We start from the raw sequence: 17,690 nt of genomic DNA, 5'->3' as shown, positions 1-17,690 counted from the left end.
TCTGCAATATGATCCAAATACCTATCCAGTCTGCCTGGAGAAAAGATGGGTTTTCTAGCAAATATAACATCTTGATAACCCCAGTATTGATGAAGATTTCCTTGATACAAAGGAATGGAGAAAGGGACCTCTGGTCAAAGAACTCTGCAGCAGTGATTTATATTTTAATGCACAACATGTATGGTTAACTGTATATGTTATCAGGACATTAATCATTCTGGAAGACTGAGTAGTATGCCAACTATCTTCAATACCATTTGCCTTCTCTTGTATGTCTGGAGGGCTGAGAAAAGAAATCCTCCCAAAGGTCTCCATTTAAAGAGGGCTTTCTGGCCAGGCACCTCTTTCATTTCCCATTCAAATAAGCTCATTGGACCAAACTTCATGCTGCCCTTTGCTCCCTCCTTCTCAGCTTTTTTTGTGTGTTGTCTTTTTTCATTATATCGTTGATTCTGAATGTCAGAAGTTGTCTGTAGTTCTTGCCTAAGTGCTTAGCACCATTTCTGACACATAGGAGTCACTCAATAAATGTTTACTAAGAGTAATGAAAAAAATATAGTCTATTGTAGATACCACACCCAGGTATAGAGGTTTGAGACATTCACTATACTTTATACCTCTCTACTGAACACATCAGACAACACTGACCCAATTCTTGGCAACAAATGGGGGCCGATAAGATCTGGCCAAGAAAAGCAATAACTGGTTCTTAATCAATGATGGGCCAAAGTCAGTTTACATTTGAGATACCACATAAGTTCCTACATCTAAAATGGACCATCATAGGTAAGCAGTGAAGACAAGAGAGTCTTTCGCATTCTTGTCTTGTGAAGATTCCTGGGCCTACGATAAAGCACTAAGTAAAAAGGGCCTTTCACTACATGGGTATATAGAAGGAGAAAAGAACAGCCCTTATGCTGGAAAGTAACTATTCTCTGTTGTTTTTTTTTTTATTTTATTTTTCATAATTGGGTAAGGGTGCAAGGAGAATAAAAGACAGAAGAAAAGAGGAAAATGCTAATTACTATAATATGTGTAAGCACATAAAATGCTTATATTACATAAGCGATATATTGCTGAAATATAGCTTGTTCTCAATGTAATGAGTGGTGAAGGAGCAAACTGGGCTCATTACATTCATATATATGTGTTTGACTCCATAGACCAGCACCATAATCAGAAGTCTTCCCTGAGGGCAAAATTTTACTAAGACTATAAATACATGGTAATAAGAACTCCAATTTGGATAGTGTTTCAAGGTTTACAGAGTGCTTTCCATACAACAATGCCATAAGGTAGAAAGTACAAATGTTATAGGTTTCTATTTCTATTCATATCATTCTATTTCTGTTTCTAGTCATATCAAAACTAGGGATCAAAGGAAATCTATGACTTACCTGTGACAACATAGCTAAAAAGTGTTAGAACTGGAATGCCAACTCAGACCCTTTGGACTGAATTCTGGGCTCTCTCTACTCTCTGGCTTAATACAGGAATACCTCATTTTACTGTGCTTCACAGATACTGTATTTCTTTACAAAATGAAGATCTGTGACAACCTTGCTTCAAGCCAAATCTATTGACACCATTTTTCCAATAGCATGTGCTCACATCATGTCTCTGTGTCATATTTTGGTAATATTCATATTTCAAACTTTTCCATCATTATAATTATTATTATAATTGTCATGGAGACTGGTGATCAGTGATCTTTGATTTTATGATTCTAATTGCTTTGGAGGTATCACATGCCACACCCATATAAGAGGGCAAACTTAAATGATCAGTGTGTGTGTTTTGAATGGCCTTCCCCTGTCTGGATGCCTCTCCTCAGGTCTCCTTAATCCCTGAGGTACAATAATATTGAAGAATATTACATAGACTTAGTCGATAAAGCATCAGAAGAGTTTGAGAGCATTGACTTCAGTTATGAAAGAGGTTCTAGAATGAAGAAATCGTTTGTGATAGGGAGAATTAATTGACATGGCAAGCTTCATTTTTTTTTGTAGAAATAGCCACAGTCACAGTCATGGCAATCACTAGCCTGATCAGTCAATAGCTACCAACATCGAGGCAAGATCCTCCTCCAGCAAAAAGATTATGACTCAGACTATGGTTAGCATATTTTGAATAAAAAGGCGTATTTTAATTAAGATATGTGCATTTTTAGACATAATAACATACTTAACAGACTACAGTATAGCATAAGCATCACTTTTATATGCACTGTGAAACCAAAACTTTGTGTGACTTGCTTTATTGAAATATCGGCTTCATTAGAGTGGTCTGGAACCAAAATCACAATATCTCTGAGGTACGCCTATAATGTTGGTAGTTCTATACTGCGTGAGAAACAATCAATCAATACACATTTATAAAGCATCTACTATTCCAGGGACTGATCTAGAGGAGAAAAACATAAAATCAAAAGTTGAAAGTTCTTATCCTTAAGAAGCTCATATTTGATTGAATCAGAGAGAAAATACATGAGTACAAATTATATAAAGATACATATGGTATATGTTAAATGTACATGTATATGTATAATATGTGCATATGTATATACACATATGTATATATCTTTCTATATCCACACCTACATGGTATAAATATATATTATACATGTATATATTTAGATGCATATCATTGTTTTCCATCCTTTGTTTTTGAAGCAGACTATTGACATCAGAAATAATATATTGACTTGCACGTGAATTTAATTTAAGTGAGGCAGAGACATCATCAGCCTCACTCTCTTCCAGTCATATAAGTCCAATGTCAGGACAAAATTCAAGATAACTAGCAATGGCCCAGGGTGTAGCTCTTGGCCTTGGAGTCTTTGATGCCCAACCAAGCTCTAAGCACTCCACAGAGCCTGCTTTATCTCCCTTCATGCCTTCTGGAACAAATTGCTTTCATCTGCCCATTCAACCAGGGAAAGTCTTCACATGCTTGAACTAGACATCTGGAAAGCCAAGCACGGGCAGCTTTTCAGAAGAATGCTGCTGTGAACAGCTTGTCAAGGTTCTGATTACACAGTATAGTGAACACTCTATTCAATTTATTCAACAAATCAGAGCAAAACTTTTACAGAATATCAACATACAGCATTCACAGTTTCACAACTTATCATAGAAAATCAAGGTACAGAATTCACAACAACTTATTACTAAAATGGCCACATAGTTCACCACAGTGGTCACAAAGTGTTGAACAAAGAACAATATTTAGTAAGGCAAACATTCAATCATCTCAATCAATGAATCATCCTTAAGGAGGTTTGCCTCCTTAAGGGATACAAAGTACAATTGTCAAAGTTCTCCACTCATGAGGCACACCAAATTGCAAATCAGTTGCTATTAAGGCATCATTCCCTATTCAATCATCAAAAAATACTCAAGCCTTCCACCCCTAGGTCACTAGTAAATTACAATTTCTCAGTACACAGTATCCCAGTAAATTCTTCTTTCAGCTTGACTTGGGGTGGTCTCTCAAATTCCCTGGATCCCATTCCATGGTCTCAGATCCTACCTGGATTCACCAAACTGTCACCTAGGTTCAAAGGCAGACAGTTCCCAGTTCATCTCTCCATGAACTTCCTGTTGCACAAAGAAGCTCACAGAGTCCAGTCCACCTTAAATCCTTCACAGTCTCTGTTACCAGGAATTCAAGGCTTAACAAAGTCACAGACAAATTACTGACACCACAGTCATGCTTCTGCAGGTCCACAGCAGTTCCTCAGCACCTCTAGCTGTCCCTCAGAAGTCTTTAGCAGAAGTTTCATCTGGTTCCCAGAATCAAAATCACTTCATCCAGGTACTCAAATAAAAACCATTCTCTCCAGCCTGGGCCACTCTTTCTCAGCCTCCATAACCTGGCTCCAGGAAGATCTGTCTGACCCAGCAGGAGCTTCTCCTCATATACACATGGCATTAGCTCCTTCCTGTTTCAGCCAACCTTGTCCAGCTACATCAGCAACATATCTTCTGTTTCTTCAACAGAGACTTGATTAATTACTAAGTGCTAAGTAGCTATTAGCTTTGCCAATACAAAGAGATCAAATTACATTACTATTACAACATTCACCTTTCTCCTCTATAAGTTTGAGGCCTCATGGTTACCCTTGAACTGGTTTAGGCTGTCTGATGATAAGATTTCCCTGGGTGTGACCACTGGCTAGAAAAGCAACCCGGAAAATGGCTTGGTAATTCTTCACACCAGAGGTACTTCTCCTCCTTGAACACCCCACAGACACCTATATACATATAAACACACTAGATAATGATATCCATGGTATATATGCATGCATGTGTATGCACAAACATAGATGGAAAATCATCCTAGATATGCTTCTATTTACCTGTTAAGCAGATAGCATCTTCCTCCGTAGGTCCTTTGTAGTTAATTTGGGTATTTATAATAGTCAAAATGACTTAGGAATTGAAAGTTTTAAAATCAAATATTCAAATATATGTATATATATATATATATATATGTGTGTGTGTGTGTGTGTATATACTATTATTAATACCATCTTACATGTTATTAAGAAAAAAAAGATATACAGGCACTGAGGCATAGAGATCCACTGGAAAAGTTGAAACGGGTATGGGAGAAAATATGGGAGAGAGCAGATTGGAGGTGGGGATATCCTGTGGGACTGCTGTTTTGGGGGGATGGGTGGGGGAAAAACAGGGAGAAAATTTGTAACTCAAAATCTGGCGGAAACGAATGATGTAAATCAGAAGTTAATAAAGCATTTAAAAAATAAAAAATAAAAAAAACAAAAAAAAATGACTTAGTTGCTCAAAGTTGTTCCTAAAACAATATTGCTACTGTTGTATGCAACATTTTCTTGGCTTTCCTCATTCATCACTTCATTATTTTGTGCAAGTCTATCCATGTTTTTCTAAGATCATTAAGCTCATCATTTCTTCTAGAACAGTAGTATTCCATCACAACCATAAACCACAACTTGTTTATCCATTTCCCCCATTGATTGACATACCTGCAATTTCCACTTGTTTGCCACTGCAAAGAAAGCTACCAAAAATATTTTAGAACATATGGGTTTGTTTCTTTTTTACCTGATCATGGAGTTAGCAAACACTAACAACAGATGCCCAGGTGGGCCTTAGTACCACCAGGGGAATCTGCAGACACCAGCACTGCCGGCCATCAGCTGCTGAGCCTGCCAGCACTGTAGCCCATGGGCACAGAGGTGTAAACCTGAAGTGGCTAGACCACCTCTCCCCCACTCCTTACTCTGCGAGCCTCAGTGTAACTCAGGGGAAACACTGAGAGTCCTGGCCTTGGCCTCAGTCTAGATAGCCAGAGGTTACAGCACACAAAGTCAACAACCAGGTCCTTAGCTCCCACCCTAAGAAGCTAAGTCAGGAAATAGGCAATCACAATGGGTAAGAAGGAAACTGAGAAATCAAAAGCAATAAAAATGATCCATTCTTATTATAGCAAGTAAGAACAACCAAATACAGAGGACAGCATGGACTCTATCCTTACACCTGAGACCACAGAAGGAAATATGAACCAGTCTTAAGCCTAAAAGGCAGACAGAGGAGCTCAAGAAAGATTTTAAAAGCCAAATTAGAGAGGTAGAAGATAAATTTAAATCTACAGTGAACAAATTGAAAAAAAAAACTCTCACTGAAGAAAACAAATCCCTAAAAAGTAAAATTTTCAAAGTGGGATGGGAGTTTCCAAATCTAACTGGAGAAAATACCTCCCTAAATAAGGAGTTTCAAAAACTAACCAAGGAAAATAATTCACTAAAAGTCAGAATCAGTCAAATCAAAGCTAAGGCCTCTATGATGCATCAAGAGTCAGTCAAACAAAACATAAAGATTGAAAAATTGGATTAAATTGTAAAATATCTCACTGGAAAAACAACTGATCTGGAGAACAGATAAAGGAGAGATAACTTAAGAATTATTGGTCTACTGGAAAGCCATGATGGAAAAAGCAGCCTGGACAACATCCTCTAAGAGACTGTCAAAGAAAACTGCCCTGAGATCCTAGAATCAGAGGGTAATCTCCCCCTCTTTGAACCTGATATATCTAACCTCAAAAAAAAAAAGAAAGAAGTTAAGGAGGCGAATAAAATTTTAGAGAGGCTAGATATGATAGATCTCTGGAGAAACCTAAATGGGAATAAAAAGAAATATACCTTCTTCTCAGTGGTTCATGGCACTCAAATAACAATCGACCATGTAATAGGGCACAAAAATCTCACAATTCAGTGCAGAAAGACAGAAATATTAAATGCATCCTTCTCAGATCATAATGCAATAAAAATCATATGCAATAAAGAACCATGGAAAGATAGACTAAAAACTAATTGGAACCTAAATAATTTAATCCTAAAGAATGAGTGGGTGTGGGGCAGCCAGGTAGCACAGCGAGTAAGAGCACCGGCTCCAGTGTTGAGAAGACCTGGAGATCGAATCCCGGGCTCAGACACTTAGCACCCACCCAGAAACACCTGTCCGTGTAACCTTGAGCAAGTTACTTAACCCCAATTGCTTAGGGGCGGCCAGGTGGCTCAGCGAGTAAGAGCACCGGCTCCAGTGTCGGGATGACCTGGATCAAATCTGGGCTCAGACACTCAGCACCACACCCAGAAATAACTGTCCGTGTAACCTTGAGCAAGTTACTTAACCCCGATTGCTTTAAAAAAAAAAAATTAAAAAAAAGAATGAGTGGGTAAAACAAGAAATTATAGAAACAATCAGTAACTTCATTCAGGAGAATGACAATAATGAGACAACACACCAAAACTCGAGGGATGCAGCAAAGGCAGTTCTTAGGAGAAGTTTTATACCCCTAAATGCATACATGAATAAATTAGAGAAAATGGAGGTCAATGAATTGGGCATGCAATTGAAAAAGCTAGAAAAAGTACAAATTTAAAATCCCTAATTAAATATTGAATTGGAAATAATGAAAACCAAAGGAGAGATCAATAAAATTGAAATTAAGTACACTATTGAATTAATAAGTAAAACTAAGAGATGGTTTTATGAAAAAAATGATAGCCTTTTTATGTATGATAAAAAAATAAAGAAGAAAACCAAATTATGAGTATCAAAAATGAAAAGTGTGAATCTACCTCCAATGACGAGGAAATTAAAAAAATAATTAGGGATTATTTTTGCCCAATTGTATACACAAACATTTGACAATCAGTGAAATGGATGAATAGTTACAAAATATAAGTTGCCCAAATTAACTGAAAATGAATTAAATTACTTAAATAAGCCCATCACAGAAAAAGAAAGTCATCAACAGACTCCCTAGGAAAAAATCTCCAGGGCCAGATGGATTTACTAGTGAATTCTATCAAACATTTTAACAAAAATCGATTCCAATACTCTACAAAATATTTGGGAAGATTGGTGAATGAGGAGTCTTACCAAATTACTGTTATGATACAAATATGGTACTGATACCTAAATCAGGAAGAGTCAAAATGAAGAAAGGTAATTATAGACCAATTTCCCTCGTGAATATAGATACAAATATTTTAAATAAAACATTAGTTAAAATACTACAGCAATTTATCACAAGAATAATATGCTTTGATCGGGTAGGATTTATTCCAGGAATGCAAGGATGGTACGATATTAGGAAAACCATCAGGATAATTGATCATATCAACAATAAACCTAGCAGAAACCATATGATTATCTCAATAGATGCAGAAAAGGCTTTTGACAAAATAAAATATCCATTCATGTTAAAAACACTAGAAAGTATAGGAATAAATGGTGTCTTCCTTAAAATAATAAGTAGGATCTATTTAAAACAATCTGCAAGTATTATATGTAATGGGGATAAGCTAGTACCCTTTCCAGTAAGATAAGGGGTGAAACAAGGATTTCCACTATCACCCCTCTTAATCAATTTTGTACTAGAAATATTAGCAGTAGCAATTAGAGAAGAAAAAGAAATCGAAGGAGTCAAATTAGACAAAGAAGAGATTAAGCTATCACTTTTGACAGATGATATGATGATATACTTAGAGAATCAAGTAAAAAACTACTTGAGACAATAAATAAATTTGGCAAAGTTGCAGGACATAAAATAAACCCACATAACTCCTTGGCATTCCTGTATATTTCAAAAAAAAAATCCAACAGCAAGAGATAGAAAGAGAAATCCCATTTAAAATTACTGTAGACATTATAAAATATTTGTGAATCTACCTGCCAAAACAAATCCAGGACCTATATGAACACAACTACAAAACACTTTCCACACAAATAAAGTCAGATCTAACTAACTGATAAAACATCAGTTGTTCATGGCTGGGTCGAGCTAATATAATAAAAAAAAATGGCAATTTTACCTAAATTAAATTACATATTTAGTTCCATACCAATCAATGTACCAAAAAATTACTTTATAGAGGTAAAAATAATAGTAACAAAATTCATTTGGAAGATGAAATGGTCCAGAATATCAAGGGAATTAATTAAAAGAAATGCTAGGGAAGGTGGCCTAGTCATAACATTTTAATCTGTGTCATAAAGCAGCAGTCATCAAAACTACTTGGTACTGGTGCAGGATGGTGGCCTCGGTCGCTGTCTGAGGCCCAGCGGAGTGCGGGGTATCAGGCTGAGGTGGCCTTGGCCCCGGCCCCGAGTGGGTAAAGTCTGAGACAACAGAATCCAAATAAAGTAAGATGCGGCCTTAAGTCTCAAGTCCAGTGTGTGATCTAATGATTCTCTGCCATTTCTGCAGGAAAAGCAAATCCTCAGGTTTGCAATAATGTTCAGCACATCTCAGTCTGCCCAAGCCCAGTTCCTGGACAAAGCACGTCAGGCCAAAGAAGAGAGACAGGGACAGAAGGAGAAGGAGCAGGCTGCTATGCAGAAACAGGCCCTGGTCCTCACATTTCTCTCTCGATGTTGCTTGCAGAGAGAATTAGGAAAGAGATCGATGAGTTTTTTGACAGCATTGACCCAACGGGAGCCAATAAAAAAAAGTGCACTTTCTCTTTTTAAGATTGCTTGGAAGTTGTTGCTCATTTTCTGAGCTAGAGAGGATAAGCTGGTAAGGAGACCTTGCTGCTTCAAGCACATGCCTCTGCCCACCTGCTGCCCTGCCTTCCCACTGACTGCCGCTTGGTTCTGGGCAGGGCCCTAGGGTGCCACAGAGAGAACCTGGGTGGGCAGTTAGTGATTTTTTTAGGCAGAAGAATAACCTTTGCTGTTGTGTCTTTATCTAGGCCACAGCTACCCTGGGCCTGTCCCTCTCCTTCCCCTATCTCCTCTCCTGAGCAGCTCTCACCTCCACTACCTTTGGTTAGGTCTTCAGCAGCCCTCCATAGCCTCTGCTCTCACTGAATCGAGGCCCCTCCCAGTCCAGTGAAGTCTTCATCCAACCCCTAAAGCCCAGTTCTGACCATCTCACCACAGCCCCTCACTCAGTCAGTGACTCCCCATTACCTCTGGCATCAAGCAGGTTCCTCTTTTTGGGTGTGAGGCTCTCACCAGCTGGCTCTGCCGGCTGTCCAGCCTTATTCTGTGTCCACCATTCCCCTTTGCTGACAGCGTGGCCTGGCCCAGCTGCCCACCACCCTCTTCTCACATACAGCTTTCTATGCCTGTCTCCAGACCTTTGCATGGACTCTTGTTCACTTCTGGAGCGGCACCCTCCTCATTTCCCCCCCCTTCAGACCGAGGACTTTGACCTTGAACCTTTTTCCATCACACATCCTTATCAGTAAAAAAAACAAACAAACCCACAACCCTACTTGGTACTGGCTAAGTAATAGAGTAGTGAATCAATGGAATAGATTTGGTACATGAGACTCAGTAGTCAATTACTATAGTAATCTACTCTTTAATAAACCCAAAGACCCAAGTTTTGGGGATAAGAGCTCACTATTTGACAAAACTGATGGGAAAACTGGAATATAGTATGTCAGAAACTGGGTATAGACCAATATCTAATGCCATATACTAAAATCAAGTCTAAATGAGTATACATTCTAGGTATAAAGGCTGATACTGTAAGCAATCTTGGAAAGCAAGGAATAGTTTACCTGTTATATTTATGGAGAAGTGAAGATTTTATGACCAAACAGGAGTTACAGAGCATTATAAAATGCAAAATGGATAATTTTAATCACATAAAATTCAAGTTTCAGCACAAAAAAAGCAAATGTAACCAAGATTTAGAGGGAAGTAGAAAATTGAGAAAGAATTTTTAAACCAGTATCTCTGATGAAGGCCTCATTTCTAAAATGTACAGAGAATTAATTAAAATATATAGGAATACAAGTCATTCCCCAACTGATAAATGGTCAAAGGATATGAACAGGCAGTTTTCAGAGGAAGAAATTAAGGATATCTTCAATCATATGAAAAAATGCTCTAAATCATCATTGATTAGAGAAAGGCAAATCAAAACAACTCTGAGGTACCACTTCTCACTGGTCAGATTGCCTAAGATGACAAAACAGGAAAATGACAAATGCTGGAGAGGATGTGGAGAAATTTGAACACTAATGCATTGTTGGTGGAGTTATGAACTGATTCAACCATTCTGGAGAGCAATTTTGCTCTATGCCCAAAAGGGCTATAAATACATGCATACTCAGCAATACCACTCCTAGTGTTGTATACCAAAGAGATCATAGAAGAGGGAGAAAGACTTGTATGTAGAAAAAAAAAAAATATATATATATATATAGCAACTCTTTTGTAGTGGCAAAGAATTGGAAATTAAGGGGATGCCCATCAATTGGGGAATGGCTAAACGAGTTGTGGTATATGAATGTAATGGAATAGTATTGTGCTTTAAGAAATGAGGAGCAGATGGACTTCATATTTACCTGGAGAGTCTTATATAAAATGATATTGAGTGAGAAGAGCAGAACCAGGAGAAATTTGTATACAATTACAGACACATCATATGTGTGACAACCAACTTTGATAGATTGGGCTCTTCTCAGCAATGAAAGGTCATAAGACAACTCCAAGACTTATGATGGAAAGAAAAAGAATTCATAGAATTTAAAGAATACATTCAGAAAAAGAATTATAGAGTTTGAATGCAGATTAAAGCAAACTAGTAGCTCTCTTTCTTTTTCTTGTTTGGTTTTGTTTCCTCTTTCCCATTGTTCATTCCATTGGTTATAATCCTTCTTTATAAGCTGACTAATGTCTAATGTGAAAGCATTTGCAGATCCTATACTTTACTGCATGCTGCCATGGGGGGTGGGGGGATTAGGAGGCAAGGGGGAGAACATTTGAAAGTGGAGGGCCTGTGTAACTGAATCTTGTAAACTAAAAGTAAACAAACAAATTAATGAAGACCAAAAAAAAAAAACCAAACTTATTTTTCACCCTAGATAATTAATCTCCTAGGTCTCATCATTCATTCTTGCTTTCTTTCCCAAATGATGCACTTGGCATGACAGAACATTCTCTTCCTTGGCTTCAACAAGCTGGCAAGATATTTTTTGCAGTAGAACTTTTTTTTCTCCTTTATTTAAAAATCAAATCACAGCTCATACTTTCTCTAGGAACCATATACTACAATACTTTCCACTTCTGATGGAAGTGACACTAAGACATAGTCTGTTACAGCTGATGCACTACAGCTTGGCTATGGATAACTGACAGAATATCACGCAACTTACAATAGCATCACGTGAAGTGAAAGGCATCCATATTAAACTTGATAAAATTAACCTTATGGACAACAGCCAGATATTTACTAGATTCTTAATTTCTCAACTGTATCATCAGGTCCTTGGTGGTAATAATGGTTCCCTGATAGCTCCCATGGTGCCCAGCTAGTCTTAGACAAAGTAGATTCTTGAAAAATTGATTGATTGATGCACTTCACTCACATTTGTAGCATGCAATGATCACATCCTGTTTTCCACTATAGTGTGTACATATGTGCATGTAATCTGTGTGTGTTGTAATCTTTTTCACCTCTGCCCTCCTTGAGAACAGGTACCCTTCCCTGTGTACCCATGTGTTATCCTCAGTGCCTAGTCCCCAAAATGCACATTTGATAAATGAAAACACTGAACTAAACAGCATCTTCAACGAATTTCCCAATCACTTTTTTTTCAGGAGAGTGCAGTAATAGGAGAGCAGCTGCTACAGAGACTGTGAACAATATAAGGGAAAACAGAAGAGATAGATGAGCTTGACCTGATGACCTTGCTATGTTGAGCTTTCTAAAATATGATGATTCTCTTAAAAGAGGGCTTATTGAATAGACAGCAAATAATAAAGAAGCTCTTTTTTAAAAAAAAATGTATCTCTTTTGTGTTTTCCCCCTCAGCTCCCAGTCTATAAATGAAAATAACAGACATTTTACTCTGCATTTCTATGTAAGAATATTAATGATGCTGCTGTTTAACAAAATAATGGAATTTAACAGTTGAGGAAGGGAAGTATTACACTCCAGAGACAGAAAATCTGGGGATGAAGCTGTGTGCAGAAACTGTCTATTCAAAAGTGGCACCCACTGATCCCACCTGCTGGAGAAGGAATTAATCAGGATAATATTTAACTAGGTGACTTACAGGTGGGAAGATGGTGGCATTAACAAGCTTGCCAATGTCATCTTGTAGCAGGATATCTGACTGTTATTGCCACATCAGCCAATATGGCTTCCTTGAGAGTTTCAGATCCCACCTTTATGCTGAAATCCCCATTCCTGCTTGCAGTGCCACTTGGCTCAAGAGTATGCCCAGAAAGGAAGTCTTCTGTTGTTGTTTTGGGACAAGTGGCACTTCTGTGTCTTCAACTAAAAAGGCACACAGATGTGAAATCAGGGCAAGCAGACCCCAGAGAAACTATTCTTTTATACTTTAAAAAAGCAGAGCTATTCACTCTGAGTAGTCTTCTTTCCTACTCCATACCATAGAATTTCTCTATAACATGTATTATTCTCTATTTGGAGGAGCTGTAGTTTCTGAGGAAGCCCTTCTCATTGCTAAGGCCAATTCTTCTACCTATAATTTTGATCACTTCCTCTCACCACTAAGAGCTTTTCCCGTTTTTGTTCTTACCTTCAGTCTCTCTCTTTTACTCACTATCCTCTACCTAAAAATGCCTTGGTATCCTGCACCTTAAATACACACCCCCTTACCCCTGCCAATCTCTTAGGTTGTCTATCTTTACCTCTTCTACGTTTTATAGATAAATTACTTGTTATCTGCAACTTCTTACTTCCTAGTCCCTCCTGAGAACTATGTCATCTGCTTTCAATAGCACCATGGTCCTAAGGGTTATGGAGTGTTCTAAGGGAAAAAATCAATACTATTTTCCCAGTCCCTATACATCAGGATCACTGCACTTCTTTTGATACTGCTGATCACCCTCCATCTCTTGGATCTTCTCTTCTGCCCAGGCATCCTTCGCAGTGTTTTCTCCTATTTATACTACCTGACTGTTCATTTTCACTATCCCTTCCTGGATACATCTGTTATGTCCCAAAGAGTGCCATCCTCCAAATTTTTATCTTGCTTCCTCTCCTCTATCCCCTTTACATTCTACCCCTAGGTCACCTCATCATTCATGTAAATTTAATTATAAGATGATAATTAAAGAGATCTATTTGTATAGATCTTTGTGTGTGCATGCATATATAATGTAGAGATATTTGTATAGATAGAAATTTATTTGTATGCCTCCCAAAACTGTATATACAACTTTTTCCTTAACCCTAGTTCATCACTGCCCTCAGCCCATTAGGTGGTTACACCTCTATGTCCTATTGACATGTCTATCTCCAGCTCCCAACTTGTTCTTTATTCAAACTCATATTTCCACTGCAGGTACCCCCACCCCACTCTGTCATCCAAATTCTAAATCTTGGTCTTATCAATTATTGTTCCCCCACTATCTCCACAACTCTCAAATCTGCTCCCTTTCTATTCACTCACATGTGAGCTACCATAACTTGCATCTTTATCCATTCTCCTGTGCTGAAGTAAAAACTTTTTAAATGGGCTGTTTCCTTCCAAATTCCTAATATCCAAGGAATCCTTTCTACAAAATAATTCTGAAGTCTTGACCACATCATTTCCCTATTGAGCTGTTATCTAATGCTTTTAGGATTAACTATTATTTCATCAATGTGGCATTTATAGAACTGCCAAAAATGGTTCACATACTTCAAATTAGTCTCCTTTTCAAAATCCACATCTAGCCAAACTATCGTCATGAATTTTGTATTCCATTTCTCCACTGTCTTTGCCTTTGGAAACTAGTCATTCACTTCTAAAGTGTACTCCTTCTTTCACCTCTTCTCAAGAGTCTCATCTCTCTACAAAGACACAGCACAGGAAGTAGTTCCTTTGTGTTGTTTTCCCCTAATTCCTAATGTTGCGGGTTTGCAACCTACACAAATCACCTTTTATATCAATCTCTTCTAGGCACCAATTTCTAATCATACTTGCAGATTGGGTCCCCAGAAAACAGCTTGCTATTACTTGCCTCAAGGATCTAGGGGTAACACTGAGAGGTTGTGGATTCCAATATTACTGCTTATAAGCACCCATCAATCAGTATCATCCCCACTGAGCATTATTTGATAAATTAGCCAGAATCATCTAAGTTTTAGGTATGATGGTTTTATAGGGTAGTACACTAAAAAAGCTGATACAAAAATTTTTCTCCGAAAGTCTGGGAAGGTGTCTCCTTCAAGTATATAGAGATCTAAATAAGTAAAATGGATAAAGTGAACAGTATATGTTGCAAGGGGGTAAATTACAGTTCCTGGTTGTATGAACGTCCTTTTATCCTTTGCGGAGTTCACATGAAGTTCCCATGAGCTATGTGTAATTCCCTTGTGTACTCAAAGGGTTGGAGCCCTTTTAAAGTCCTGAAGCTACACTTCTCTCCACATGTCTAGGCTGTCCTCCTTCAGTTTTGTTTCTTACTGGTCCAATTTCTCAGATGACATATTTTGAGGAGGGGAGAGAGAGGAGGCACAAGTATGAATGCTCTCTCTGGGTTAACCTGATCCTTCCCACCGTCTGGTTACAGGCAACAGCGTTTGGCTTTTTAAAACAGGCTCAAAGTTTTTACTCCTAAAGTAATTATTCCCATACTTCTGTTGACATATCCTCCTTCTCTGAAATACATAATGTTCAGATACATGTTTACTCTTTCAGCCAACCCCAATACATTTTATCATCCGCTTTAATCTCAAAGTTCAAAAGCATGCAGTCCTACCCAAATCTATTAATTAGATTGTTTGAACCTAGTTTATGCCTTCAGTTAATTAGTTCAATTGAGACGTCTAAGGATTATTCATATTTTATCTTAAATTTCTTTATCTCTTCTGTAAATGAACCAAAAAGAAACTCCCACCTGATAATAGTATCATGGTGTAGATATTCTTCTTATCTATATCAACTGCTGTGTAAAACGATCTTCCTCTACTCCAGAAGACCATATGTTTTCTGAGTGAAATATTTAATTTTTCTCTTTTTAATTTTTCTTTGTTCCTTTCATTTGGCAAAATCATCACCAAGGAGGAGGTGATTAATAAATGTTTATCACGATGAATAGACCAATATAAGTGTCCTCAGATATGACTGCTAGTTGTATACCCAGAGATCCCCACTGAGACTTTCTTTTTCTCCTTTCTGTTGAGGGTATTCAAAACCAGAGACCTGAACTCTGATATAAAACAAATAAAAATTCAGTATGTCCTTAAAATAGGTTGTTCAAAACCATCCTGCACCCTTGCATTACTCCCTTGCAAAATATTTACTGGTTATGTTGTTGGGGGATTTGGGGATGTGTTGTTTTGGGGGGATCTTCTTGGTAGAGATAATGGAATAGTTTGCCATTTACTATTCCAGATCTTTTTACAGATGAGGAAACTGAGGCAAACAGGGTTCAGTGACATTCCCAGGATCACACAGTGGGTTAGTGTCTGAGACCAGATTTGAATTCAGGAAGATGAGTCTGCCTGGCTCCAGGTCCTGCACTCTATCTACTCAGCCACCTAGCTGCCCATTTACTGGATGTGGGACACATAGAATAAAAACAAACAAAAGAACAACGAAAAAAACCTTTTTAATAATACAAATGGCATCTAGCTCTTCCTTTAATCAAATGCTAGATCTAACTAATGGTATACCTGCAATGGCTATTTTGGATATACATGCATATAGATAAGAACTCAATAGACAGGCCATCAAAGCATATATCTGTCTCTCATAATGTATTTTTAATACAGTTAGCAGATTTATTTTCAATTGTAATCTTCAATGACATTGGTAAACTTCCCCTTTCATATGCCTCATTTCATCTTAATGATGAGAGTCTTTAAACAAATTATTTCAGGGCTGCATTTACAAAGTAAACTTTCATGATGGTGCCATGTTTTAGAGCTTCTTTGTTGGAAAAGTATTTGCTCTCAGTGAAACATGTTCTTATAATCAATAGACAATAACCAAAGAAGAATTTTGAAGTCTTTGTACATGTTACTCAAAAGCACATTTCAATCAAGTGACTGACTGTGAAGGTATAACATTTAATACAATAGTGTTTGAGAAAGTACTTTTTTTTCCACTTCTAAATCAAGAAAAAAAATTTAAAAGACCAAAAGAAAAAAAGGGAGATATGAATAAAAAAAGGAAAATAGGCAACAAAATTATTGATTTAGAGGTGAAAATCACCTTAGAGGCCCTCTAGCCTTACCCTAACATGGATAGATTAAATCATTTGCCAAATGTCAAAAAAAGCAATGAGTGGCAAAGTCAGGGATCAAATCCAGGTCCAAGCTGCCTCCAGTAGAAATAGTAAGAAGAGGGAGAGACTTGAAGGAATTTGACAGTAAAACAAACTCTTTAACTTGAAGATTGAGTCACTCATTCCAGGAAAGGAAAGACATATATGACCTCATTCTCTCTACCTCCACAAAGATGTTAAGATTATTTTCAATGGCTTCTCATTTTTATCCTTCCTTCTAATTTGATCTTGATTTCTGTGGTTGCTCCATTTGATCAACTGATTGGATAAAGTTGTTTTTGCTATCACTTCCCTATCAGGAATCTCTTCTTCCATTTTTTTTTTAAAGATTCAGTCGGTATCCTTTTCTGTGGTATTCAGTGATTGCCAAGGCCAGTAGTCTTTAACTTTATATTATTAAAAGTATTTCTAATTTATAATATTTAGATCTTTGAATAGTTTTCAAATATTTGGTCTCTTTTTCTTTCCTTTCTAACAAACCATATTTTCCCATGTATTTTTCAACATCATCTTTTATGTTAACATCACTGAGAATAGCAGCACATATTAATTTGATTTTTAGGATTTTGTCAACTTTTAAAATAAAATTTCTCTACCTTTTCATGTTTTACAACAGATGTTAGAATTTAATGGCAAATTACTTTCTTAGAGTTGTTTTGCTTACATCTGTAAGAACTGCAAGTTAAAGGACCAAAATATCTCATGAAATTAGTTCTTGCTGCCTTTGAGAGCATGATGAAACCTTCCCTGCCAGCTCATTTGCTTGCCTCTCCAAGGAAAACATGTGAGTCATCCTTAATTTTGGCAATAACCCCCTTTTGACTTCAGATTTTATAACACTAGAGTATCAATATTGATGTGGTTCACATCTTCCAAAAGCGTAATGATTGGATATCGGACAAAGATTTTACATTTGTAGGACATACAGTT

General features: G+C 37.3%; 1 protein-coding gene across 1 annotated transcript in view; it reads right to left on the bottom strand.

The window, feature by feature from the left end:
• Window positions 1–17,690, bottom strand: part of LUZP2 (leucine zipper protein 2) — a 774,279-nt gene that overhangs the window by 147,966 nt on the left and 608,623 nt on the right. The gene's annotated exons all lie outside the window — the stretch shown is intronic.

The sequence above is a fragment of the Petaurus breviceps genome, unplaced genomic scaffold (genome assembly GCF_028583685.1).
Source record: "Petaurus breviceps papuanus isolate PSGF00001 unplaced genomic scaffold, PetGlider_PUasm1.0 188, whole genome shotgun sequence".
NCBI classification, from domain to species: Eukaryota; Metazoa; Chordata; class Mammalia; order Diprotodontia; family Petauridae; genus Petaurus; species Petaurus breviceps.
The sequence above is the reverse complement of the archived record's forward strand: the minus strand, read 5'-3'. Positions and strand labels throughout refer to the sequence as shown.